Consider the following 26944-nt stretch of genomic DNA (forward strand, 5'->3'; position numbering starts at 1 on the left):
GCGACACTGTTCAGTGATTTGTAGACATATATGAGTATTTTGAACTGGATTCGAAAGTGAACCGGTAACCAGTGCAGTGAGGCCAACACTGGTGTAATGTGCTCTCTTTTGCCTGTACTGGTTAAAAATCGGGCTGCTGCATTCTGGACCAGTTGTAGTTGTGCAATGGAGGTCTGACTGATACCAAACAGGAGCGAATTGCAGTAATCAAGCCTAGATGTAATGAATGCATGTATTGCTGTCTCCAGGTTCTTTTTGGACAATATGGGCTTCAGTTTAGACAGCCGCCTCAGTTGGAAGAAGCATGATTTAACAATCATGTTTACATGACTGTTAAATCATCGGAAAGGTCGATGCAGTGGTTTGTGATCGTGTCGTTGGGAGGGAACAACATGACTTCAGACTTCTTTTCATTGAAACTTAAGAAATTTAAAGCCATCCAGTCCCTGATGTCAGCCAGGCAGTTGAGCAGCGGTTGAATAGAGCATGTACCATTGTGTCTTAGGAGGAAGTAAATTTGACAGTCATCGGCATAGAAGTGGAAGGGCATGTTGTGTTTCTGGAAAATAGCACCAAGCGGCAGCAGGTATAAAGAGAATAGGAGGGGACCCATTATGGACCACTGCGGAACCCCCCATTTAAGCTCTGCCTCTGCGGAACTAAAATCATTGATGGAGACATAAAAGGATCTGTCAGTGAGGTAAGATCTGAACCAATTGAGGGCTGATCCTGTGACGCCCACCCACTGCTCCAACCTAGTAATGAGGATCTCATGGTTGATGGTGTCAAAGGCGGCTGTGAGGTCCAAAAGGACAAGCAGCACAGAATCACCAGTATCTGTGAAGATGTCGTTAAATACCTTCAGCAGGGCAGTTTCAGTGCTGTGGAGAGGTTTAAAGCCAGATTGGAAAAGCTCTAAGATGGCGTGATCCTCCAGGAAGCACTTCAACTGGGACTCGACTATTTTCTCCAGTACTTTAGAAACAAATGGGAGTTTGGAGACAGGCCGGTAGTTGGAAACGACTGAGGGGTCAAGGTTCGGTTTTTTCAGGAGATGCTGGACAGCAGCTTGTTTAAAGGATTTTGGCACCACGCCAGTGGATAAACTACTGTTTACTATGGCAAGAATGGACGGACCTAGAGTTGGAAACACCTCCTTTAGTAGTCGAGGGGGGACCACATCAAAGGGGGAACCAGAAGGTTTCAAGCTGCACATGACTTGCTCTAGAGAAGATAGAGTGATGGGTTCAAAATGGTCAAAAGGAGCTACAGATTGAGGTGGGATGGATGGGTCATGAGTTGGAGGGGAAACGAGAGACCGGGTGGTCGCAATTTTTTCGACAAAGAAATGTAGGAAGTTGTCGCACAGTTCAGTCGAGGCTTCCAGAGATGATGGTTCAGTGAGGTGGAGAACAGAGTTTAGGGTTGAGAAGAGGACACGTGGGTTGTGAGAGTTTGAGGTAATTATATCAGAGAAGAATTTTGATTTAGCAGCTTTTACTGCTTTCTGATAACAGCGCACACTCTCTTTAAGTATCTGGAAAGAGACCTGCAGCCTGTCTTTCCTCCACTTTCGTTCCGCCCTCCTACATTGCTGCCTAACGGCCTTGGTGACGTCACTCAGCCAAGGTTCTGCTCTGAGTTTTGATTTTTTGGTTTTAACAGGTGCAACATGATCCAGAGTCTTTAAGCAGACAGAGTTGAACTGGGATGTCAGCTCCTCAGTGGTGGTGAGAAACACTGGGGCCTGAATGATCATTTCAGAGTTATAAACATCTGTGAAACGTGCGGCAGTGAAGTGGTTAATGGTCCGAGTGCGACGTGCAGGAATGCACGACTTAGGAGTTAGATGGGGGAGGGTGAACTCAAACCGGACTGGCATGTGGTCTGAAAAAACATTTATCACCAATAAAAAGATTATTAACAGTCATATCATGAGTTAAAACAAGGTCCAGTGTATGTCCACACTCTTGGGTGGGACCGTTTACATGCTGAGTTAAATGAGTCCAATAAATCTAAAAAGTCCTTAACCAAGGGCTTCTCAGGACAGCACACGTGCAAATTTAAGTCCCCATCAATGAAAACATGCTCATATTTTGGTGTGATTTCAGCCAAGAAGTCAGAAAACTCATTTATGAAGTCCTTAGACCGAGGTGGACGGTAGACAAGTGCAAATAACGTCGGCGGTGAATGTCCGAGTTCAAAGACGCTCAGCTCAAAGCTGGCGCGGGAAACTGGGATGGGCAGTTGTTTACATTCAAAAAGTTGATTTGAATATTGTTAATAATCCACCACCTCGCCGTCCTGATGGCCGCGGGGCGTTAAAACACAGACTGTTTGGTGGCAGTAATTCCGTCAAGGCGCTTGACTCACCCGGAGACATCTAAGTCTCTGTGATGCACAGAAAGTCCAGATCATGCTGTTGAAAGTAATCCCTGAGGATAAAAGTTTTGTTGGTAACAGATCTTGCGTTGACCAAACACATCCGAATATTGTCCAAAGTAGAGCCAGCAGCGATGGAGTTAGCGCGTGCTAAGGGCCGCAGGTTTTCAATAACATCCCCTCCAGGTCGGTCCGGGCTGTGCAATGGCTGACAACTCCCGCTCGTTACCTGGTCCGGGCGCGCGGTAAGCTGGAGACCATGACTGCCAGTTGGAGAGGAAGATGCAGCGCGCAGAGCTTTCAGCTTCACCAGCTGACAAGCACGTTTTCCCCGGCGTCTGAAGCGAGATCTCCGGGCAGGCAGGTGAGGAGCGCAGCGAAGGTAAGCTGGCACGTCCGCCAGCTGGGGGGGAAGGAGGGGGGGTCCAGAGGTACGCTGATAATGGTCAAAATAAGCGACTTCAGTGACAGAAAAACAAAGATCCAAAAGTTGTTGTCTGTCATACACCAGCAGAGAGTTGATGTCACAGATGTGAAATGCAAAAAACAAAAATAATCCGAACACCATCAGCAGAGGTGGATTGCAAGCCATGTACACGGGCGCCATTTTACCGGAAGTTATTACTATTTATTATTAACAGTTGGGTGGACGCGTGCGGCTGAGGGGGCAGAAGATTGTAGCTGAGGAGCCATCATAGCACATTAAATGCTTCCCATGCTACCTGCATTGGACCCTGCTCTGACATGTCAGATATTTTGTGATCTCACTTGTTTGGGTCGTTGGCCACGCGCTTCTGCTGAGTGCAGCGGCTGAATGAATGTCCATTTGGGCTGATGAATCGCTGGCAGTAGTCCATCTGAAGCATAACTGAACTTTTTACCACTTTCAACCGGCTGGTCAGCGCGCTGTCAAATAGTCGCATGCGGCAAGTGTAGTAAGGCAAGCCATGTTTTTATATATTGGATCGTTGGCCACACACGTCCCTGACGCAATAAAAAGCCAGACGCCAACCCGGCCCACACATTAAGCACATTATTATGGTCCGGCCCGGTCAGAATCCAGGTCGGGCAAGGCCAGGCTCCGGGTTCGGGTTAGAAATGACAGCTCTACCAAGCAGTGCCATTCCCACTATTATATACTGGTCCTTCTAAAAAAATTAGCATATTGTGATAAAGGTCATTATTTTCTATAATGTAATGATAAAAATGAAACTTTCATATATTTCAGATTCATTGCACACCAACTGAAATATTTCAGGTCTTTAATTGTTTTAATCCTGATGATTATGGCATACAGTTCATGAAAACCCAAAATGCCTGTCTCAAAAAATTTGCATATAATGAAAAGGTTCTCTAAAAAAGCTATTAACCTAACCATCTGAATCAACGACGTAACTCTAAACACCTGCAAAAGATTCCTGAGGCTTTAAAAAACTCCTAGCCTTGTTCATTACTCAAAACCGCAATCATGGGTAAGACTGCCGACCTGACTGCTGTCCGGAAGGCCATCATTGACACCCTCAAGCAAGAGGGTAAGACACAGAAAGAAATTGCTGAACGAATAGGCTGTTCCCAGAGTGCTGTATCAAGGCACCTCAGTGGGAAGTCTGTGGGAAGGGAAAAGTGTGGCAGAAAACGCTGCACAACGAGAAGAGGTGACCGGACCCTGAGGAGGATTGTGGAGAAGGGCCGATTCCTTCCCAGACCTTGGAGAACCTGCGGAAGCAGTGGACTGAGTCTGGAGTAGAAACATCCAGAGCCACCGTGCACAGGCGTGAGCAGGAAATGGGCTACAGGTGCCGCATTCCCCAGGTCAAGCCACTTTTGAACCAGAAACAGCGGCAGAAGCGCCTGACCTGGGCTACAGAGAAGCAGCACTGGACTGTTGCTCAGTGGTCCAAAGTACTTTTTTCGGATGAAAGCAAATTTTGCATGTCATTCGGAAATCAAGGTCCCAGAGTCTGGAGGAAGACTGGGGAGAAGGAAATGCCAAAATGCCAGAAGTCCAGTGTGAAGCACCCACAGTCAGTGATGGTCTGGGGTGCCATGTCAGCTGCTGGTGTTGGTCCACTGTGTTTAATCAAGTGCAGGGTCAATGCAGCTAGCTATCTGGAGATTTTGGAGCACTTCATGCTTCCATCTGCTGAAAAGCTTTATGGAGATGAAGATTTCATTTTTCAGCACGACCTGGCACCTGCTCACAGTGCCAAAACCACTGGTAAATGGTTTACTGACCATGGTATTACTGTGCTCAATTGGCCTGCCAACTCTCCTGACCTGAACCCCATAGAGAACCTGTGGGATATTGTGAAGAGAAAGTTGAGAGATGCAAGACCCAACACTCTGGATGAGCTTAAGGCCGCTATCGAAGCATCCTGGGCCTCCATAACACCTCAGCAGTGCCACAGGCTGATTGCCTCCATGCCACGCCGCATTGAAGCAGTCATTCATGCAAAAGGATTCCAGACCAAGTATTGAGTGCATAACTGAACATGATTATTTGAAGGTTGGCATTTTTTGTATTAAAAACACTTGTCTTTCATTGGTGGGATGAAATATGCTAATTTTTTGGGACAGGCATTTTGGGTTTTCATGAGCTGTATGCCATAATCATCAGTATTAAAACAATTAAAGACCTGAAATATTTCAGTTGGTGTGCAATGAATCTGAAGTATATGAAAGTTTCATTTTTATCATTACATTATGGAAAATAATTACCTTTATCACAATATGCTATTTTTTTTAGAAGGACCAGTATATAATAATTATTATGTTATAAAATATAAAATAATTTATAATATATTGTATAATATATATAATATAATATAAATATTTAAATATATATAATTGTTATATGTATAATATATACTGTATATGTTGATGTTGGGACTCCAGCTTCCTACTCTGAGCCATTAGCCTTCTACTCAAGGTTATTGAGAAGGCTGTTGACTACCTGGGTGATCTCCGCCAAAGTACTGGACTTGTCTTACTCCGAGTCATTAGATTCATATTCCTCAATTTTGGGCATATTGACCAGTTTAAGGAGATCTGTGAGGTGCTTCTTTCATCATTTAACTATTTCCCCACTCCGACTCAGAAGTTTCCCACCCAGACAAAGCACAGCCTGGAAAGGGGCCTACTTTCCATTTGTAAGTTGCTGCACGGTTTGCCAGAATCGCTTTGAGGTCAATCAAAAGTCTTTCTCCATGGTCTTTGTAAATTCCTCCACCGCATGGGCTTTTGCATCTGCAACCATGGAATCTCCAGTCCTTCTGGTCGCCCTCTACCTGTCAGCTGGCAGCTGCTTCAGGAGTCTTACAGGACAGACAAGCCAGTAAGGCCTGAACGTGTTCCATTATCCATACCATCTTCCATCTAAGGCAGCCCTCAAAGCAGCTGGTGGGTTTTAGGGTTTTATTCAAAGGCCCACAATGTGCAAGTGAAGGTGGATACAAATGTGGGTGCTTGATCTTTTGTTGAACCACTGAAGTTTTGTTATTGTAACTGTAACTTCTGCATCATCACTCCTGCCTCTAAAGTTAAGTATTTGGAGATGCCATGGATTGAACCTGGGATGTCATACACGCACAACATGTGCTCTACCATAGAGCAACATTTCTTGGGCTGCAAATCTGTAAATGTGATTACAAAATTGGTCATTCACCTTTGGCCTAAGGTGGCCTGATACCAAGTACACTCATGGTTTGTTTACAGCCAGTGCCTAGTATAGAAGTCCTTGCCACTTTTTGGACTTATCCTCCCTTGCCACCTGGCTCACTCTTCACCATTCTTCAATGGTCCTCCTTACAGATGGAGATCCCAAGTGGAGGTGGCCTCTTATCCCTCTTTTGGGCTTGGCCCTAGGAGCCTGAAGAGTCTAGGCTTAACCACCAGGTGCTTGTCGGAGCTTCCCTCCATTCCTGACTTCCAGGGATGCTCAGGTTTCCCTCTTTTATGCTAGGCCTGACAAGTTCAATGTTTTAGTCCTAAACTTATAGTGTGCATATTTGGTTTGTACATTGTGCCTTATGACCTGTGTTTATAAAATCACTTGTTACCCTTTTTTAATGGGTCCATACTTGATTATTGCTATGTTCTTAATAGCTGTATTTTAAAACGACATGTTGCCTTGTACCTATAGGGTTTGTACCTAGTACTTGCAAGTTGTATTATAAAGTGATTTGTTACCCTGGTCTTATGGGATTCGTACTTGGTATTTATGGGATATGTATCTGGTGTGTAATACTCAATACATTACTTGTACTTCAGGAGTGCTTTTCTGATACTTTCCCATTACGTACTGGGTGCCTAGGGGACTGGGCTGCATTACAGAGGGACTTGCTACTCTGAACTTACAGGGTATGTACCAGATGTGTTTCATTTACTTTCCAGTTTAGTATCCAGAAAGTACCAAGTATGTAATTGTTATGCACTGAGCTGTATTGGTCCCATTATTTGTTTTATCCCATTCATTCTAATGTACATGTTGGAGACTTCTGAACAAACTAACCTACAAAACAAAATTCTTTTGAGGTTTTTTCGTTCGATGGATGGAAATAATTTCTAGATTCTTGAAGGAAGTTGTTTCTAAACGAATTGATATGGAGATTTTGAAAAACTTTTTTTTTTTTTATTCAATACACAGTTTTAATTTTAACTTCCCTCCAGTTTCCACATTTTGCCCTTTCTTTGCTACACTACATACGTGGTCTTAATAAATCTGTTAGGTGTATTTTTAGCTACTGCTGCTGTCACCTCTGTACTTGCTGGCACACTGAGTGTTTGTTTCTGGAACTACCAGACCTATTAAAATAATTTTGTTCTGAGATCAACCAGAGCAACTGTCACTGACAGCAAACTACATTTTTCTTTAATCTTTTCTCCTTACTGTTGTAACATGTTATAAGTAATTTTTGGATTATTCATTCAACCTTTATTTCTACAGGTTAATCCCATTGAGCCTCCAGGACTCATTTACAAGAGAGACCTGATTTAACAAAGAGTGATGACAACAATGGACAACAGCAACAACAATGAACAGTTACAAAAAGTCATACAATTTATTTTTTTTTATTTTTTTTACAAATAGGATGGCTAAAAAAAGAAAAGCAACAAAAAAACAGATAATGAGGCGAATGTAGAAAACTAAAAACAGGAACATGTCTCACTGGTCATCAAGCAAATTATTGGGCTCTCCCTAAACTAAAACCTTTCTCTGTACTGTGCAGAAAGTGTGGAGCAATGTTTATGATGAGCAGAGAGCAAGGCAGTCAAGAGGAATGTATTTCTATGGCAACCTACAGATTGCTTACAATTTTAATTTTTTTCACCTGAGTTACCCCTGGTAAAACAAAATGATTCACCCAATGACACTGCAAGTTGACCTAAAGGGGTTTGGTAAGTAAATTAATCAAGGTGTTTATCTTTTTCTTCTCTCTGGGATCAGAACCCAACCCAGGTGGGCACAGCGTTGCAAGTCTTTTATAACCTTGGCAGTTTAAGAGAAACCATCAACTTTGTTGTGGAAGGCTACAAAACCACCATAAAGGACAACATTGGCAGCGCTCTTGACATCAAGGGTTTAACAAAACCAGCTAACCCCAGAGGTAAGACCCAACTAGGATCTGCTTCATTTAATCATTATCATTAAATCTTTATTAAGTTCAGCTTTAACACATTCTCACAAGGAGCACATTGTCCTCGTTTCAGAAACCTAACAGAATATAGCATTTTCTAGGCTGACCTAATTCAAGTGTTGCTTATTCCAAAATGGGTTATTATACCAAGGCCACAGAGAATAGTCTGTTCTGACAAAAGAAATGTCTTCTTCATGGCTCTAACTTTGTGCGTCACTGTTATTTTAATTATAAATGGGTTCCTGTGCAGTCGTCAAAGTCTACAACTAGATTTTAGGCCTATATAAGTATGAAAAATCAAAAACAAAGAGTGTCAAAGCTTTGATTTTCAAACTAACAACTGCTTTAAAAATGTTTATATTTTAAAAGTTGCTAGAATGAGCAGGGTATTTTTCCACATAATTTTTACATTTCCTTAATTTTCTACTAGTATTGTTCACTTCAGGAAATTGTATAAAGAAATAGTCAATTCTTTATTGTGGAATACTCCATCTATACAATTTGTAATGTTATCAACTTTACCATTTGAGCAGACATCCGGACATGTATAAAGACTGAAATAAGAGAAATCATGTTTGCAGTTTTGGGTGATAGGCATCTGTGATATCTTGGCAAAAATATTTGGACAAAATAAAAACCTTTATCTTGTCCCCATTTTGTACTTTTGAAGTGTTGTTTCATACAAAGTGGATCATTTTTTGTGCTCAGAAATTGGTGTTTTGTGCCAGTAGTGTACAAAATTACTGTTTTGTACCCGTGCATACACTACACAAATCAATATATGCACCAGCTCCTCGTTATTCAACATTTATCATACTGGATATAGTATAGTGGATGTAGGGCTTGATGATATGGCCAAAATTTTTACCACGATTCATTTCTTAATTTTGGTCTAACAATTTAATTTGATATCGATATAAAAGTTTTAGAAAAACTGTACAAACTGTACAAATAAATTAATGTTCACCTTTTATTTGTATTTAGCCTAAAAAAAATTAAATCACCGTCAAATAAACATAAAGCTCTTAACTTAGTCAATATTAAAAGTTTTAACTTTAAACAACAACATAGCCTAACCTATATGTTTCTCTTGCTACAGCTGGGGGTGTTTCAGGACACGCTGGCTCAAACCTCTATTGTGCTTCATCTTCTGACTCTCAGCGTATTGTATCGGGTGGAAACTCTTGAGATGAAAAAAGTTAGATGAGTTCCCACCGCTAGCTGGAACGACTCTGCAGCACATAGACCTGCAGTTTATCAGATCTTAGAAAGCCGAACCACTTCCACACCAGTGAGTTAGTCTTTCCTCTCTTATCAGTGATGTCATCTGCTTCTCTTCGCTTGTGAAAACTTGTTCAGTCACATTCTGACGGTCATGGCCACTCATTTTGAAGAGAAAACTTAACGCGCGTTGGAAATTAGCCTAGCCTGCTACCGCTAACTCCTTCTGGACTCGAGCTCTGCGTAACATGTACGTCACCACACAGTTGTTGTCGCACCTTGTTCTGTTCAGGTTGAAATGAGTGAAACGCTGTAATCATATCGAAATATTGAAAATGTGCTTAAAACTCACATGCTCAAGAAGGACCATCAACCTAACAATGGATCATTAGCACCTGATGGCTGTTTACTGTTCACAGAGGGCTGAGTGATACTAGCAATCACAGCATTGTAAGAGGGGGACAGTTGAACCTGGAGGCTCCACCCCTGTTTAACGATGGACGGTTTCTTTTCACAAAGATGGCCTCCTTTACTCCTCTCTCAAACCATCGTTCCTCTCTGTCCAGGATGTGAACATCTTCATCCCTGAAAGAGTGACCTCTGGCCTGGAGATGAGTGTAGACCTCAGAGTCCTGGCCTGATGATGTTGATCTTCTGTGCTGGGCCATCCTTTTGGCCAGTGGCTGTTTAGTTTCCCCGATGTAAGACTGGATTATTGAGCATGCATCAGGATATTAGGCTTATTACTTCCCTTTGGATAAATCCTATAGTTAGGGTGGGCTTGGGTTTCCTGAGCTATCCTTTAGTTCTGCTGCTATAGGCTTAGACTGCTGGAGGACAAACTGACCACACTATCTCTCTCTCTACTCTCCATGTTTGTGTTTAGGCGTCCAAGTGGAGGCAAGATATCACAGCTGCAGGTTTCTATACATCCAGCTAACCATGGATATACACGTTTGTGTATTTAACGTGGTGCTTAAAATTTGTGAACCAATTAGAATTTTCTGTATTTCTGCATCAATATGACCTAAAACATTGTACCTGAACTTGAGCTTGAATTGAACTTATTTTTTTTTTGTTGTGTTTGCGAAACAGCAGGAGTTGAGAGAACAAAATAACTTAAAAAGTGAATCTCAAACAAAAGGAGCATATTAGTTTGTGGAATGAAGAAAAGATGCTGCTTTAACTGAGAATTCAAACGCTGCGTGTTCTCCTCAGGTGCTCCTGGCAGAGCAGTGATGCCAACACCAGGAAACACTGCGGTTTTTCGTGCTGCGTTATGGACACATCTGGAGAAACTAATGGACCAGATATGTGCTGCATGTAGACAGGTATGTAATCCCAGACTAAATGTAGCACACACACAGCATTGGATAAACCAGGTCAATAACAGAACAAAATGAAACAGGAATGGAAGTCAGCATGTCCATCTTTGTGTCTCTGATGTTGTCTTTGCAAAAACTGTTCAGGTGCAGCACCTGCAGAAGGTTTTGATGAAGAAGAGAGACCCTGTCAGTCATGTCTGCTTCATTGATGACATTAGCAAGGTGGGTAAACGTGTGAGTCCTGTAATGTCAATCGTACACAGTTCCTAAAACAACAAAGCGAGCTATCTTATAAAATACAAATAAGGAATGTTGTTTATGGTATTTTAAAATCCCTTAATGCCAGACAGCAAAGCAGGGTGTACCGGTTTGTCCACTTGAACTGAAAGAGAATCCTGGAAAGAGTTTTGTCCTTAAACTTTACTGTGAACCCCCACAAAGTCCATGCTCAGTGACTGAAAACAGCCATTTGTGTATTTGTTCCTTGGAGCCTACATGATGTTGTCATTTCCAGGCTATAGGACGCACCTGAAAATAAGCTGTGCACACTTAATAAAGATAAATACATAAAAAAATTGTACATATATAAGCTGCAGGTGTTCACGTTGTAACATGACATATTTACACAGAAAGATTTTTTAAACTTTTAATGTAATATGAACCAGTAACATACACAAATACGTACAGTAAATGTTTTTTTCTGAATAATGCCTCAAGCACAGCTGGTTAACAAATACAGTAGTTTACCAGGAAAACATCAAAGTCCATGCTCAATAATCCAGGTGTACAATCCAACATTTTTCAGTCAGCTCATCTGGACAGTTTCTTTTTTTGTGCTGAAACATTTCACCTTCCATCCAGAAGGCTTCATCAGTCAAGGAAACACACAACAAAACTGATTCTTCCCCCAACAGCTTACTCCAAAGTGGAACAAACCAGTTATGTTGGTGCTAAGATGGTCTCTTTGTCACGCCCCCTCCTCCATTACCGGCCCTCTTCCTTGTTGACAGTCGTGTCAAACTGGTTGAAAACATCAAAGTCCAGGAAATGGTTTACCAGGAAAAGTCACTGATCACTATCTTCATCTTCCTCTTGTGCACTAAAACCACTAGTCGTCTTCTTCAGTGTCAGAATTGAACAGCCTCAGAAAAATTTCATCACACTCGTCCTCAGTCTCTCTTTCCTTATCCACATAAATATGCTAGCCTACCAGGAAGTCATTGATTGCTATACAGTAGTCCCTCGCTACTTCGCGATTCGATTTTTGCGGACTCGCTCTATCACGGTTTTTTAAATTAAGAGTGGACATGACACACAGTTGACTTATTGATAGAAGAGCCGCACGTTCGGCATGGAATTTTTATTTCAAATAAATTATTTTAAATTATTTAGCACCTGTGTGCAGTCCACAGCTGTGGGAGAAGCTTCCTCCTGCAGCTGATCAGCTGATCTCCGTGCAGAGCAAAGAAGTGAGTGTAGCCAAAAGTGCAACTGGAAGCAGAGAGCTGAAACCATGACATTCTGTACTCTTTTAGAGCGTTTAGAAATATTGTTTACAATATTGCAAGAGTGTGGGAAGGGTTTAAAATTCCTTTATATATATATATATATATATATATATATATATTTACTGTAGCTCAAAAAGTGCCCGTCAGCATTACAGTGAAAACCACAGCATAAGCAATACAATAAGACAATGCAATATGAAACAACATAGAAGAATAGAATAAAAACCGTTGCTATTAACAGATACTGTAATAATCACAAAGAAGCATGTATCTGTGATGTAGTGATCATGATGGGCATGTGTCACCTGCAGGTGTTCTACTTGTCTTGTAGTTACATTATGGTCTGCACTGGATTCATTACAAACTGCAGCCCAAGCTCTCTTCTTCTTGTGCTCAGTAGAAGCAGTGTGGCTCTTACTTTCACTGACAGGATGATTTGTGACCATTTGTTTGAAGTTTTTTCATACTCCGTAGAGTTTTTTGAGCGAGTTCTTTTAGCTTCAGCCATTGTTTGGTGTCAACATTCACTCCAGAAACACTGCCCTCAATTCCATTCCAGGTTTTTATGAGCAAAAGTAAACCAACAAACAGGCTGTGCTCCAGCTTAGGCTAATGAGGCTTGATGCAGGTGTTGTCATTAGGCTTACTCCAGGACTCCATCGTCTTAGACTAACTAAAACAAAGTTAAACCACGTTCAAACAAGCCGCTTACATGCCCAAGTTTAACAAGTCCAGATTAGGCCTACTCCTGTCTTAATCCAAGCCTTGTCTGTGAAACCGGCCCCATATGTCTTTCTATTTTAGTCACACTATTAATTAAAGTATGGATGTGCTGGTGAAGATTCTCAGTCATCCAGGACATGATAAATTCAAAAAGTGTTCAACACATAAACAGCTGGACTTTATTTGTAACAGAAGACGTTTCGCTCCTCATCTGAGGAGCTTCATCAATTCAACACTCAGAGAGGGAGAGATTCAGGTTATAAGGCTGAGTGAGATAAGACACACACATGTAGATTGGCAGTTCACACCTCAACACCTTAACCTACATGTGTGTCTTTCTCACTCAGTCTTATGACCTGAATCTCTCACTCTCTGCTCTTTGAATTGAGGAAGCTCCTCGGATGAGGAGCGAAACGTCTTCTGTTACAAATAAAGTCCAGCTGTTTTTGTATTGAACGCTTTTTGAATTTTTACGCTGCTCTTTTTTTTTCCAACTTTAATTGGGGGCTGCTGTGGTGCAGTTGTTCTTACTTTCACTATTAAACACAGCTCTGAGTGCTGCTGTTGTTTTTCTTCCATTTGATTTCACCAAGTGTTTAAGTGATCACTGATCACCATCATTCAGGATTTATTTCCAGCCACATTTCTTCCTCGAAGACGATGGGTCCCCTCTGTCCTTCCAGTTTTTAATAATGCGTTGGACAGTTCTGAACCTAATTTTAGTAGTTTCTACAATCTCCTTAGATGCTTTCTCTGCTTGATACCAATGATTTGACCCTTCTCAAACAGACTGACTTCTTTTCCACGACCAAGTGATGTGTCTTTCAACACGGTAGTTGAAGAAATGAGAAGCAACTCATTGCACCAGTTGTGGTTAAATAACTTGTTGCAGCTGTAGATGAACATATGCTGGATATATTCATAAATTAAACGGATTCTTTCATTTTTCTGGACTGTATAATGTCGTGCATTGAATTTAATAAAATGTAACGTGAGACGTTAATTATCTTTGACCCATCAAAATGAACGTGGTCATTTATTTACAGAATCAAAATTTAACATCACACATTTACATTAATTTGGCAAAATATGAAAAATAACAACATGGCTTAATTAGCAAGCTGTACAATTTGATTAACCATACGGCGATGGTTGAAAAACTTCTCAACAGACATTTCTGAAAATATCTGGAATGATTTGAAGCAAAAGAAGAGTTTAAAGATAGAAATTGAAGTTTAAGTTGAGAGAAAAAATGGACGAGGGAAATGTTTGTGTCGGCATCAGAACGGCACTCTCCGGGTTTTTCCCAGCTTCTTTCCCGGTACACTTAGGTGGTATAAATCAACTCTTTTACCTGGCGGAGGTGATTCCACTGGTATGGAGTTCCATTTAACGCACCCTTTCAGCGTCTCCGTAGGAACAGCTGTGAATCGTCCGAAGTAGCGACGGTATTCCGTCCGACACAGGTTCACCTCTCGGTGGACTCACATGAGTGGAGTCCGTCAGAAGTTCCACTCAGAGGTGGAAGATGTCATAATCCCCAAAAGACTCGAAGAGCTCTGGATCATGCTGGACTTCTGTTCTCCCAGCACTGGAGCGGCAAACGACTGAAGCCGAAGCCTGAAGCGACTCTCCACCCGACTGGTTTGAACTAGGAAGTACCGACATTTAAAGAGCTCTATTTCCGGTTCATTTGGGAGGTTCCTGATTGGTCAATATCGACCAGACAGGGGTGTGTTTTTGTGACATAAGAGGTCACTAGGAGTCAGAAAAACAGAAAGTGTTTTGGAACAGATTGAAAATGTTTTTAGAGACAGAGAGAGGAATATTTAGGCGAGTTGGGGTAAAACAGGTGCCAGCCTCTATATTTACGTCTGAGAGGATTTTAAAATCAAGACAGTTCGTTCCAACAACTTGTTTTGCGTTTGACTCCAACCTTGGACCAACTTACACTTGCTCATTCAAAGACAGAAAATCAGAAAATGCATAATTACTCTGTAACAGACCTTAACATGATTTCTACTTTGCATGAGGATTAAAAATCATTATTACTGTTTCACAGTTGAATTAAAAATGATTAGTTCACTGCAACATCTAAAATGGTTTGAACTAAAAACACTTTGATTATCAAACATTTGTAAAATAGTAATGATAATAGAAAAAGAGAGTGTTCTTTCAATTGATCAGTGCAGGACACTTAGAAAGTCTTCTGGATGGACTTAAATCAATGAAATACAGTTCTTGTTCCAGGAAGGCCCCTCAAGGCCAGATTTGACCTGAGGCCTAGTTCACTACACAGCTGAAACATAATGGTCCATGCAGTGATGATCCAATAGGAGGCTCATAACGATTTGCTTAGTTAAATCCAGGTGGAGACTTTATTTTTTGGGCCAGGCAGTGTATGTCACCCTCTAACAGATGGCACTGTAATAAAATGATCTTTTAAATTCACCTGTCAGTGATTAGATCGTTCAGTTGAATCTGTGTGCATATGGAGAATGAAGAGTGCAGATCTCCATTTGTACATGGAATATATTGTAGTTACCAGGTTTAACAAAGATTATGGTAATAAGACAATGTCAGGCACTTTTACTTACTCATACTGAGAATGAGAATGATATTAGTCATTAGAAATTAAAACGCAAGACTAAGGCGTATTCCTTAAAGGGAAAAATCCTTTTGGTCACTTCAGGGACCAATCATGAGAAACGCCAAAACTGAACTCGGCCGCTTGTTGTTTAAACGGTACAAAAAAACTTCAACATACTTTTAATACTAAACATTGGCTGTGGATTACATAAGAAATACAGTAAACCCCGGCTTCAGTGTTACTAATATTACTTTCAGTAATAGTCTTAAACTCATTACTAGTCAGCAACCACATTTCAATGTTTCACCTCCCCAGATAACGGTTACTATGGAAACAAAGCTCTCACCAATTACCCAGCGGTGGAGGTGTGATTTGAGAGTTAATGACATGTCTAAATGCAAAGCTCCTCAGCAGAAGTGATGGTAGAGCTGCACCACCGTGTTTGTGCATGAGTGCCATGTTTCCAGTGGGAACAAACCACACCAGCTGACACCAGTTTGTACAGAAGCTGCACTGAACTGTCTGAGATCGTAAGGATTAGACCCCCGTCACAGAGGAGGCGGTGGGTACAGCTTTCAACCCATGAGTGGGGCGTGGCGGCAGAGCCACGCTGCGTGTCCAGCGTGCTGCTGAGCATGTCGTCCTGCCTGATGCTCACAAGTTTAGCTGAAGCACAGCTCTGCAACAAGACCTCTCCAGAGGCCAGATCAGAGTCCTGATCCAGAGGCCAGATCAGAGTCCTGATCCAGAGGCCAGATCAGAGTCCTGATCCAGAGGCCAGATCAGAGTCCTGATCCAGAGGCCAGGCTTTCCAGCTTGTGGTCCACGGGTCCCTTCAGTCCAGCACACCAATGAATTCATTAAAATAACAATAATAATCGTTTTTTATTTATTTATTTATTTTGGGTTCTGTTTATTACATTTATGATTCAGTGCAACAAATGTAAAAGGTTTTCATGAGCTGTATGCCATAATCATCAGTATTAAAACAATTAAAGACCTGAAATATTTCAGTTGGTGTGCAATGAATCTGAAATATATGAAAGTTTCAATTTTATCATTACATTATGGAAAATAATGACCTTTATCACAATATGCTAATTTTTTGAGAAGGACCTGTATAAGAATGGAGGAAGGAGTACGCAGGTCGACTACACATGAAAATGGGCAGATTTTTTTAAAGGCCATTTAAAATGCAGCCTTGTTGGTCACAAACATTCAGAACTTGATGGTAATGCATTGAAGATTTTGTGCATTTGCTCTAAATTTTAATGCAATTTTGAGTTGGTATTTTGCCTTAAACAGCTACAGCCCATTAAGATATGACCTTAAGGTTTAAAATAAACAGCACATCATGACCCGGACAAAATTAGAGATGCTCTTTTACTGCTCCAAACAAACTGTATACAAGACAACAACGCAAGATGCCAAGGCCATTTGATTATCAACAAGTCTGAGCAACAAGTCATCATGTTATCATTCCTTTGATCGAAGAATGATTTCTTCTTTAGGTACTGAAGACTAACTCTGGCAGTGGTTTTGTCATTACATAAAACCAGTTTATATCGTGCATTGTCCACAATCATCAGTTTTCTCAGAGACAAAAATGTTGGTGCTCAGGCAAATGGTGTGTTTTAGGAAATCCAAAGTAATTTTGAAAATGGCGTGATGACTTCTATGAGGTTCCTAAATATGAAATGCGGAGATTTTGGCAATATCTCTCCATGAGAACAAACAGCAAGTTCCAGTATTTAGATTGCATTTCAACCTGTCCAATCCAAGACAGTTGCAGGTAAAGCACAAGTGCCGTTCCCCTCACTTCTGACACTCAAACATACCGGTAGTGTTACTGGAAGGTTTTCTACATGAGCAGAGGTGGGGGAAGAGAAATGGGAAAGATGTCTGCTGTGGTTGTTCAGGATGGGAGGTGGTGATCTGTGATGCATTAGAAAAGACAGACCAGACTTAATGTGGTAAGGGGGTTCTTTTTTTTATTTTTTCTTCTTTTATCTTTATGTGTTTATTGTGTTTATTATCATCTCACTTTCTTTTTTTTGTCTCTATTTTTCTGACTCAACAATTAGTAGCACACAGGCACAAAGGCTTATATATATCCATATACATACATACAAATACCTCATAAAGGAATACATCCATGATTTACCTTCAAAAACAGCACTTAGTTTATCTATAAATCATAAATAATCAATCATTAAGGATTATGTTATTGTCTGGGTGTTTTACTATTTTTGATATTTGTGATAATGGGTGTGGTTTAATTATATTTTCACAAGCACAAATATGGGTATCTTAAGGTTTGTCACATGGAATATTAATGGAGCCGGTAGCCAACATAAAAAAATAGAATCTTTAGCCAGATTAAAAGATTAAAGGCAGATGTTGTATTACTCCAAGAGATTCATAAATTACCGTCAACTGTGGATGAGCTAAAATCTCCTGAGTTTCCTGATGTATTCTCAGCCTGCTATAACTCAAGACAGAGAGGAGTAGCAATATTAATACATAAAAATGTGAACTTCACAATATTAGACACAGTTATAGACCCGCAAGGTAGATATATAATATTAAAATTATCCATACTCAGTCAAAAATATTGTATTGTTAGCTTATATGGGCCAAATGTGGACGATGCTGCTTTTTTTCATGATCTCTTCTCTACTCTATCAAATCACATGGATTGCTCGCTGGTACTGGGAGGTGATCTTAACTTTGGTCTAGATAACAAAATAGACAGGCTGAATGCAGTAGGAGCTCAACGCAGTTGGCAATCCATAAATGTAGTTAAACAGTACATGAGTGATTATGGACTCTGCGATGCATGGCGGTCTCTTCACCCTAATAGTAAAGAGTATTCTTTCTTTTCACATGTGCATCACTCTTACTCTCGTCTGGATTATTTTATAATCAGCAACTCATTGCTGACCAACATTTCAGACACTAAGATACACCCTATTGCTGTCAGCGATCATGCACCAGTTACTTTAAATTTAGATAATAAGAAAGAAATCCCAAAAAGTATAAACTGGAGATTAAATACCTCACTGCTTATGGACGAAGAATTTATACAATACTTTAAAAATGAATGGACATCGTATTTAGAGTTTAATGACTTGCCAGGTACATCAGCGTGTACACTCTGGGAGGCTGGGAAAACAGTTATGAGAGGGAAAATAATATCATACGCAACAAACAAAAAGAAAAAAGAAAATAAACGTATTGAGGATTTAGAGAAATCTATCAAATTATTAGAAAGTTTACAAGGAGAGGAAACACAGAAAAAACTACGCAAGATAAAATTAGAACTAAATGAATGTATTGACAAAAAAAACAAATTCTTGGTACAAAGACTTCGCTTGGAACATTTTGAACACAGTAATAAATCAGGGAGCTTTTTAGCTAATCAACTCAAATTAAATAAAGAAAAAACGTCTATATATGGTATTAAAGACACAAATGGTAACATAACTTATGACGAGGAAAAAGTAAATAGTGTTTTTAGAGATTTCTATAAAACTCTATACACTCCACAAATAAATCCAACAGATGAAGATATTCATCAATTCTTGGAGAGAGTAATACTTCCAAAACTAGACAGTAGTCAATCATCAGAACTAGACTCACCATTAACATCAGATGAGCTCCGTGAAGCCATTAAAAACATGCCTAATAAGAAATCTCCAGGCCCAGATGGATATCCAGCAGAATTTTATAAAGAGTTCTGGAACATCCTGGAACCAATATTTCACAGAATGCTACATGAGTCAGAAGAAAATGGCAGATTTCCAACACATATGAATTCAGCCAACATTAGTTTACTATTAAAACCAGGCAAAGACCCAGTACTACCTACCAGTTATCGCCCCATCTCTCTTATTAATGTGGATGTTAAAATAATTAGTAAAGTCCTCTCTAAAAGATTAGAGAAAATAATTCCTCTCATTATTCATCCTGACCAAACTGGATTCATAAAAGGAAGACACTCGACCACAAACACACGCAGATTATATAATTTAATAGAGTATTCATATAGTAAAAATATTGAAACAGCTATTTTGTCTTTGGACGCAGAAAAAGCATTTGATAGGGTAAACTGGAAATTTTTATTTGCTACATTGAGTAAATTTGGTTTTGGGGACCATTTCATTAATTGGTTAAAAATATTATATAACTCACCAAGAGCATGTGTCAGGACAAATAATCAAATATCTTCAAGCTTCTGTTTACAGAGGGGGACCAGGCAGGGATGTCCACTTTCACCAGCACTATTTGCTGTTTTTATTGAACCTTTAGCAGCAGCAATAAGACAAACTGCTGATATTAAAGGTATACTGTGTAGAAATATAGAACATAAAATTAGTCTTTATGCTGACGATGTTTTACTTTTTTTTCAGAACACAGAAAAGTCAATATCTAATGTTATCGAATTAATAAACTCATTCTCAAAAGTTTCTGATTATTCTATAAATTGGTCAAAATCTACAGCTCTTCCAATAAACTGTGTGTTTAATACTTCTCTCAATGAACGACTACAATCAGGTAACATTACATACTTGGGCATTAATATTTCTCCTAGATTGGAAGACTTAATAAAATTGAATCATATCCCAATTTTAAAGAACATTGAAGATGATCTTACTAGATGGAAATCTCTGCCTATATCACTTATGGGAAGAGTTGCCTCAGTAAAAATGATGGTCCTGCCGAAAATAAACTATTTATTCTCAATGATTCCAAATAAACCTTCAACTGAATGGTTTAAGTCACTGAACTCTTTGATATCTAAATTCCTTTGGAAAAACAAAACTCCACGTATTAGCTTAAAAGCATTACAGAAATCTAAAGATACCGGAGGATTAGAACTTCCCAACTTCTATCACTACTATTTAGCCAATAGGTTACAATATATCTCAAAGTGGTTAAATCCGAATACATTAGATGAATCTTGGATAGACATAGAACAAACTTTATGCAATAATATTAAGATTTCAGATCTACCGTTTATTAGCACAAATATAAAAAGACATGTTTGCTTTAAAAGCATCAGTATTAGCTCTTCTCTGACAGCATGGTGGGAGTATTTGAAAATGACAAAATCTTCACTACTCCCCTGTAGACATACACCCATCTGGAACAATCCTGACATCCTACAAGAAAATAATATGTTAAATTTCCCAGGTTGGAGAGTCAAGGGAATTGAACGTCTGGAACACATATATGAAGGTGTAGATTTATTCCATTTAATAATTTAATAATACAATTTGGCATTGAAAATAAATACTTCTTACAATATCAACAAATTAAGTCTATCATAAAAAAGAAATTTAAGCTTAATAAAACTTTGTTAGAAACACCAATATGTGTGTTAGAGTTCCTTAATCTTAAATCCCCCAAATTATTATCTAAAATATACAAGAAATTGTCTAGAATCAATGACTCCATAATGTTACCTGTTGCAAAATGGGAGTCAGATTTATCAATCAATTTTGACCAAAACACCTGGTCTCAAATATGTTTAAGAACATTTAAAATGACTAGAATCTCCAACTTACAATTAATACAGTATAAAGTTCTTTATAGAGTACATTATACAGGTCAGCGAATGTTTAAGATGGGATTTACATCATCTAACAACTGCTCACAGTGCACAGGCAATATTCCTGATGATTATATCCATGCACTCTGGTTCTGCCCACCCGTTCAGAGGTTCTGGGTCCAGGTTTGTGAAGACTTGTCTAAATGTCTGAAATGTAATATTCCACTCTCTCCGTCTGTTTGCTTATTGGCTATCTTGGAAGATGTTACCCTGGAAAAAAATACATGTCGCATGATTTTCACTGCCTTATGCATCGCAAAGAAAACCATACTCCTGAATTGGAAAAATAAAAATAATCTTAGCATTAATCAGTATAAAAATCTTCTGTTAGATCATATTAGTCTTGAAACAGCATCTGCCGACACATTGGATCAATCTCTGTGGGCTCCTTTGATCGGCTCCGTTACATAGTGAGGGTGGGTAGTCTGGGATCTGACCTTGTGGGGCCTTGGGGTTGATGTGGAGGTGGGTGTATGGGTTTGGGGCCCCGGGGGGGTTGCCGGGGGCTGGGCTCTTGGGGGTACCTGGGCAGGGGGGCACTGCTTTCCCTCTGGGGAGGGCCTGGGTGGTTCTGGGGGATGTCTGCTGGTGGCTGCATGCAGGCCCTCAGGTGGTCTATGGCGGCGGTCGTGGGTCACCGATCTGGTAGCCTGGCTGTGCTGATGTGGGTTCGGGGTGGGCGCGGGGGCTTGGGGTTCTGGGGGCTTGTCGCCCCCGGGCTTGGGCCTGTGGGGTTCGGGGATCTTGGGCTCTGGCGGGCGGGTTGCCGGGCTCTGGGCCGGCTTGCGCTCTGGTGCCCGGTTCTGGGCGGGGGCCTTCGGCTCGCTGGTGGGTTGTGGGTCATGGGCTGGGGGGTTGGGTGTTTGGGGGCGTGACCAGTGGCCCCTAGGAGGGGGTAGTTTGACCCAGCCTAGGTGTCTAGTGTGCTATGTGTTTTGAGAGATGTCCGAATGAGGGGTGGGTGTAGTATTTCTTCTGGAGTGGGGATGGGGTGGATGTCCTTGGGGGCGGCCCGGGACTGTGCATGGCCGGCTGGCTGGCCCCTTTCCTGTGGTGGGGGCTCGCTCCCGGTGCTTCCTGGCACTGTCGGCGGTTGGGCGGGCGCTCTTGGCCGGGTCGTCCTGGTGGGGTTTGGCTTCATCTGGTGGCGGGCTGACTGCGATCTGTGGGGGTCCTGGTGGCCCTCGGGTGTGTAGACTGCTGGTGCAGCTTCTGGCGGCCCTCGGGGCTCTGTCCCTCTCTGGTCTGGAGCTCAGCGGGCCTGACGGTCGGTCCAGATGGAGAGGTGTCTTGGCCTCAATCCCTGGGTGGACCTTGGGGGGCGGGGGGGGGGGGGGGCTGTTGGGTCAGTGGGGGAGCTGACCCCCTGTGGGAGCATTTGCTCTCACAGTTATTTCTCCCCATCCCTCACCATGCACCTCCACCCTCTTCATTTCAATTCCATACATTTAGGGTTGTTTGGGCTCGGGTGTGCTGCAACAATTTTACATCTTTGTTGACCATAGCCACCTGGGACTCAATTTTATTGTACACCTTAGACATTCATTCATAACATCCTCATGACATTCATATATAGGAATTTGAGGTGGGCACATGGCTATGGGTGGTGGGATGACCTTACTCTCACCCCCTGTGCCTGTGCTCACTTACAACGGTTGCATTTAGACACTAGGGTTTGGATAGAGTTGGGGTGGAGGGGAAACTGGCACCATGCCAGCCTTTGCTCCTTCTTCTTTCCTTTTTAATGGCACTATACAACAACACACATCAACAGCACATCTAGGGGTGGGGGTGTATGTGTCGGGGTCTTATTTTTAGTTATTTATTTATTTTATTTTATTTTTTTTTTTTTTCTCCTCTTCCTACCCACCTAGTTCCCTGACTGCCATTCCGGGGGTGGGGTCCGGGAGAAGGGCAGGCCGTCGGGTGTTGACCAGGACTATGTGGGGGTTCAGGGTCTGGGGGTTGCCATGGGCGGTGCTGGCGCTGTGCTCTCCCTGGGGTTGTTTGGACCCCCTGAGCTTGGCTCTTGGGTGCCATGGTTGGCCCGCTGGCCGGGGTGGCTGCCGGGGCCTGGCGGGCGGTCGGCTGGGGGTGCGTGCTTGGTTGTTGGCGGTGTGTGGGGGTGGTCGGTGGCGTGTCCTCTTCATGGTGGGGGGGTATCCTGTCGGCGGGGCATGGCCTGGGCCGGATCTGGGGTATTGGCTCTTCTCCGCTCAAGAATGAATGGGTTTACCTCCTGGGTTTGGGCATGGGCTGCCCCCTGTAGAGGGCGGGTACATGTCTTGGACCTGGGGGGTATAGAGTGTGTATCGGGAATAAGAATGAAATGTATTGTTATTGTATGTCTTTGAGTGAATGAATGTGAGATTGAGGTTGGGATAGTGTGATTGTGTATGTGTATGAATGGGTATTTGTTAGGCCGAGACTCGGACTGCCCCCTCTTTGATACAACTGGGGGTGCTTGGCATCGCGCCCCTATCGCGCGGCCCCCTGGTGGGGTGTGCCCTTGCCTGCCGGTGCGCTTGGGGCCCTTGGTATCGGGGGCTGGGCGCTTGGGCGTGTGTCGGCTCGGCCTGGTGTCTGCCTGGTGGGGCTCGGGTCCTCTGGCCCTGTCAGGCCTTGGCCTGGGTGGTGTGGGTCCTCGGTGCCCGGGCCTCGGTGCCTGGACCTGGACCTACATCGGTGCGGCGGGTGCCGACGGAGGCCTATGAGTTTGTCGCTGTTGGCCCCGGGGGGTCACTGTATGTGGTTGCTGGTGGGGATCTTCCGGTTCTCCCCTGTGGTCCCTTCTGGGGGGTGGGTGAGTGGTTCGCCCTGTGTGGGTGGCTCTGGGGGCTCCGCGGTCGGGGTCCCTCCTGGGGTCTTGGGCTCTGGTCCCCCCTTTTTCGTCTGCCTCTGGTCTTGGGGGTCGGGTCTCTGCTGCTTCACAATTACTAATAAATGTTCTATTAGAGAAGCCTTATACACTTATGCATGCTCACAACCACACACAAACAGAAGCAGGGATGTTTATGTAGGCTTTATATGTAGATATATAGATATGTATGTGAGTGTATATTCATGTGTATGTATGTATGTATGTATGTATGTATATAGGCGTAGGTATGGGTATATATATTTATTGAAACTTACTGCAAAGCCATGAATATTTTAAGTTCTTTATACATATGTATTTTGTTGCTGTGTTTTGTCATGTTCTTTGCAGGTGAACAGACAGTGGCCGGGTGTTTTGAAGTGTGCTCTATTTGTATATATTTCTTATATTTTGGAGTCTTACTTTGTCTTTTCTTTCTTTCTATCCTATTAAAAAAAAAAAAAAAAAACAACCCTACACTAGAATGTCACTATAATAAATATTTCATAATAATGGTGTGGAGAGGATGGCTGTAAGGGGAGAAGGGAGGCCATCACAAGAAAAAAAGAAAAAAAAAAAAAAAAAAGAAAAGACAGACCAGGACTTCATTTGTAAACCGATCGATGCTGGAATGCAAATGGCAGGCGGGGGAGGGGGTGTCTGGGGGTCCTCCCCCAGAAAATTTTGAATAAAGTAGATGCCATTTCCTTTGATCTGGTGTATTTTAGCAGGTTGTTAAACATCTACGTTTACCTCCACAAGTACACAGTTGATGCAACAACATCATCTCTCTCCTTGTGTGTGAATAGAGCAGCTCCGCTCCGTCAAGGCAAGCATCCCCCTCCTCTCCTCTCACTTCATGGTTCCGACCCCTACACCGCTCCGCTGAATTCAGTCCTCTGCGTTGTTGTCTGACTCCACTCACATGTGAAACTTCCTGGCGTCTCCTCCGTCTGTTATGGCCGCTGCCTGTGACCTCCTGCTCACGTACAGCTGCCGGGTTAGCTCGGCGCTCACCCCCACGCCGCTCGCTCACTCCTGCAGATTGGAGCAGCAGCTGAAGTCAGTGGCAGGCGACATTAGTTGATTGCCACTGACTTCAGCTGCTTCAATTTTCAGTTGTCCAACTAAGAACAATAGAAGCCTTTTTAGACGAAAGTAAATTGGTCTGTCTTTTCAACATTTTGATCGCTGTTATTTGGACCAGTTAGCGCCGTTGTTTTGCGTCATGGATGTACGTCACGTGATTATCCATCAAACATTTTTCTCATCTTTACTATAATTTTGAACAAACAAATAATTGTTTTTAAGTGTTAATCTTGTTAAAGTCCTCCTGTGCACACTCCCACTGCCACCATTTGGCAGCCAATCGATTTTTGGCACAACACTGGCCCACATTTCTGGGTTGTCAGTGGTGATGCATAATAGATGCAACTTATACGGCAAATCAAAGTATTTATGGATTTTTTTCACTTTATTAGACATTTTTGGACTGATGCGACTTATAGGGCGGTGCGACGTGTACGGCGGAAAATATGGTAAATGTTTTATTTTTTTTCCTGAACATTGCTTTTAACACAGCTGGTAATAAATGATAATACAGTAGGCTGATCGCTATCGTCATCTTCCTCCTGTGCACTAAAGTCATCTTGTTCAGTGTCAGAATTGAACAGCCTCAGAAAAACTTCATCACACTCGTCCTCAGTCTCTTTCTTTGTCGAATCAATCAATCACCTTTATTTTACCAGGGAGAGCCCGTTGAGATCGAGATCTCTTTCACAAGGGTGACCTGAATTTATTTATTTTTTTTAATCAATCAATCACCTTTAACGAATAAAATACAGTAGTCTACCAGGAAGTCATTGATGCATATATTCATATTTCTCCTGCTACAAGCTTGTGCCCCGCAGAGCAAAAGTTGCTCTTTGCATGCAGGGGAGTCCCCCTCACATGCTCTGCACATGGGGGTGTTCCCCCCACCCCTCCACCGTTCTCTCCTCCCCTCCCCATTTCATTTGTCCCATGTTTTTTTTAACCTTTATTTATACAGGTAGTCTTATTGAGTCACGAGGACACACCCTCCCAAGAGAGACATGTATTGGGCAGCGCTGAGTGCCCAGGTGTGACCAAGCTAAATGTTTTTGGTGGCAGGAAGCTCCATAGCCCGTCAAAATAAAATAAAAAATCCATAAATTAGCCACAGCATTGTATAAGCTGTGAGATTCAAAGCCTGTGAAAAAATGAGCGTCTTATAGACCAGAAATGACACTAATCACTTCCTTTGACTCTTTGTTTGTAGATATTGAGCAACAATGATGGTCTTTTACTAGTTTTGTTGGTTAGTCTAGACTGATTTTAGTTCATTACAGTGTATTCAAAGAAAATAAAAGTTAGCTGTATGAATGACTAAAATAAAATAAAAATGTTGTTTTATTTTCTTTCATGAAGTGTTGACAAACCATTAGGAAGTTGGAAGTGTTGCAAAGATTGAAGTATTGTTAACATGAATGTGTCTTCGGTTGCATCAAACTTTGTGCAGTGCATCACAGTGAATATACGAGGTTGACGGCTGTGCACAGTTCAAGGTCATGGGACTCGAGTGTTCATCACGAAACAGAACAACCTAGAAGTAAAACCTGTACCAAGTTCTTGAGTGCAGAATTCTGGCATAATAACGTGTTGTGGATTCTTCAGAGTCAGTCACAACACATTAAAATAATTTTTACTCAATGACAAATTCAAACGTTTTAATGTAACACAGATGTGGAACAGTGTATGATACTATAGGTCAACCATCTTTTTAACTTGTACTTTTCAATTTCATGGAGTAAATTGTAAAGAGTTTTGGGTCGATCAAAAATGTTCTTGTGAATTGATAAATTTGCTGATTTTAAGTTGAAGCAGACCATATATTGTTTCTCTTGTGCCGTTTTGATGACAGGATGGTCAACCCGATATTCTCTCCACTTTTTGGAACGATGTAACCAGCACACTGAGTCGTGAGTTTCACAAAGCAACTGAAGGTAAGAGGTGTCTTTTCTTGGTGTTATGTCTGGTGCGTCCACTGAAACGACAACTGTGTAATAAT

At 41.7% G+C, this 26944-nt stretch overlaps 1 long non-coding RNA gene across 1 annotated transcript; it reads left to right on the plus strand.

The window, feature by feature from the left end:
* Nucleotides 1–7825: 7825 nt before the first annotated feature.
* On the plus strand, nt 7826–26912 carry LOC119428102. Its single transcript, XR_005187691.1, has 4 exons — nt 7826–7988; nt 10458–10570; nt 10709–10786; nt 26798–26912. It is a non-coding gene; the product is annotated as an uncharacterized LOC119428102 (long non-coding RNA).
* The last annotated feature ends 32 nt before the right edge of the window (nt 26913–26944 follow it).

This window comes from Nematolebias whitei, chromosome 22 (genome assembly GCF_014905685.2).
Source record: "Nematolebias whitei isolate Nwh7 chromosome 22, NemWhi1, whole genome shotgun sequence".
In the NCBI taxonomy this organism is placed as follows: Eukaryota; Metazoa; Chordata; class Actinopteri; order Cyprinodontiformes; family Rivulidae; genus Nematolebias; species Nematolebias whitei.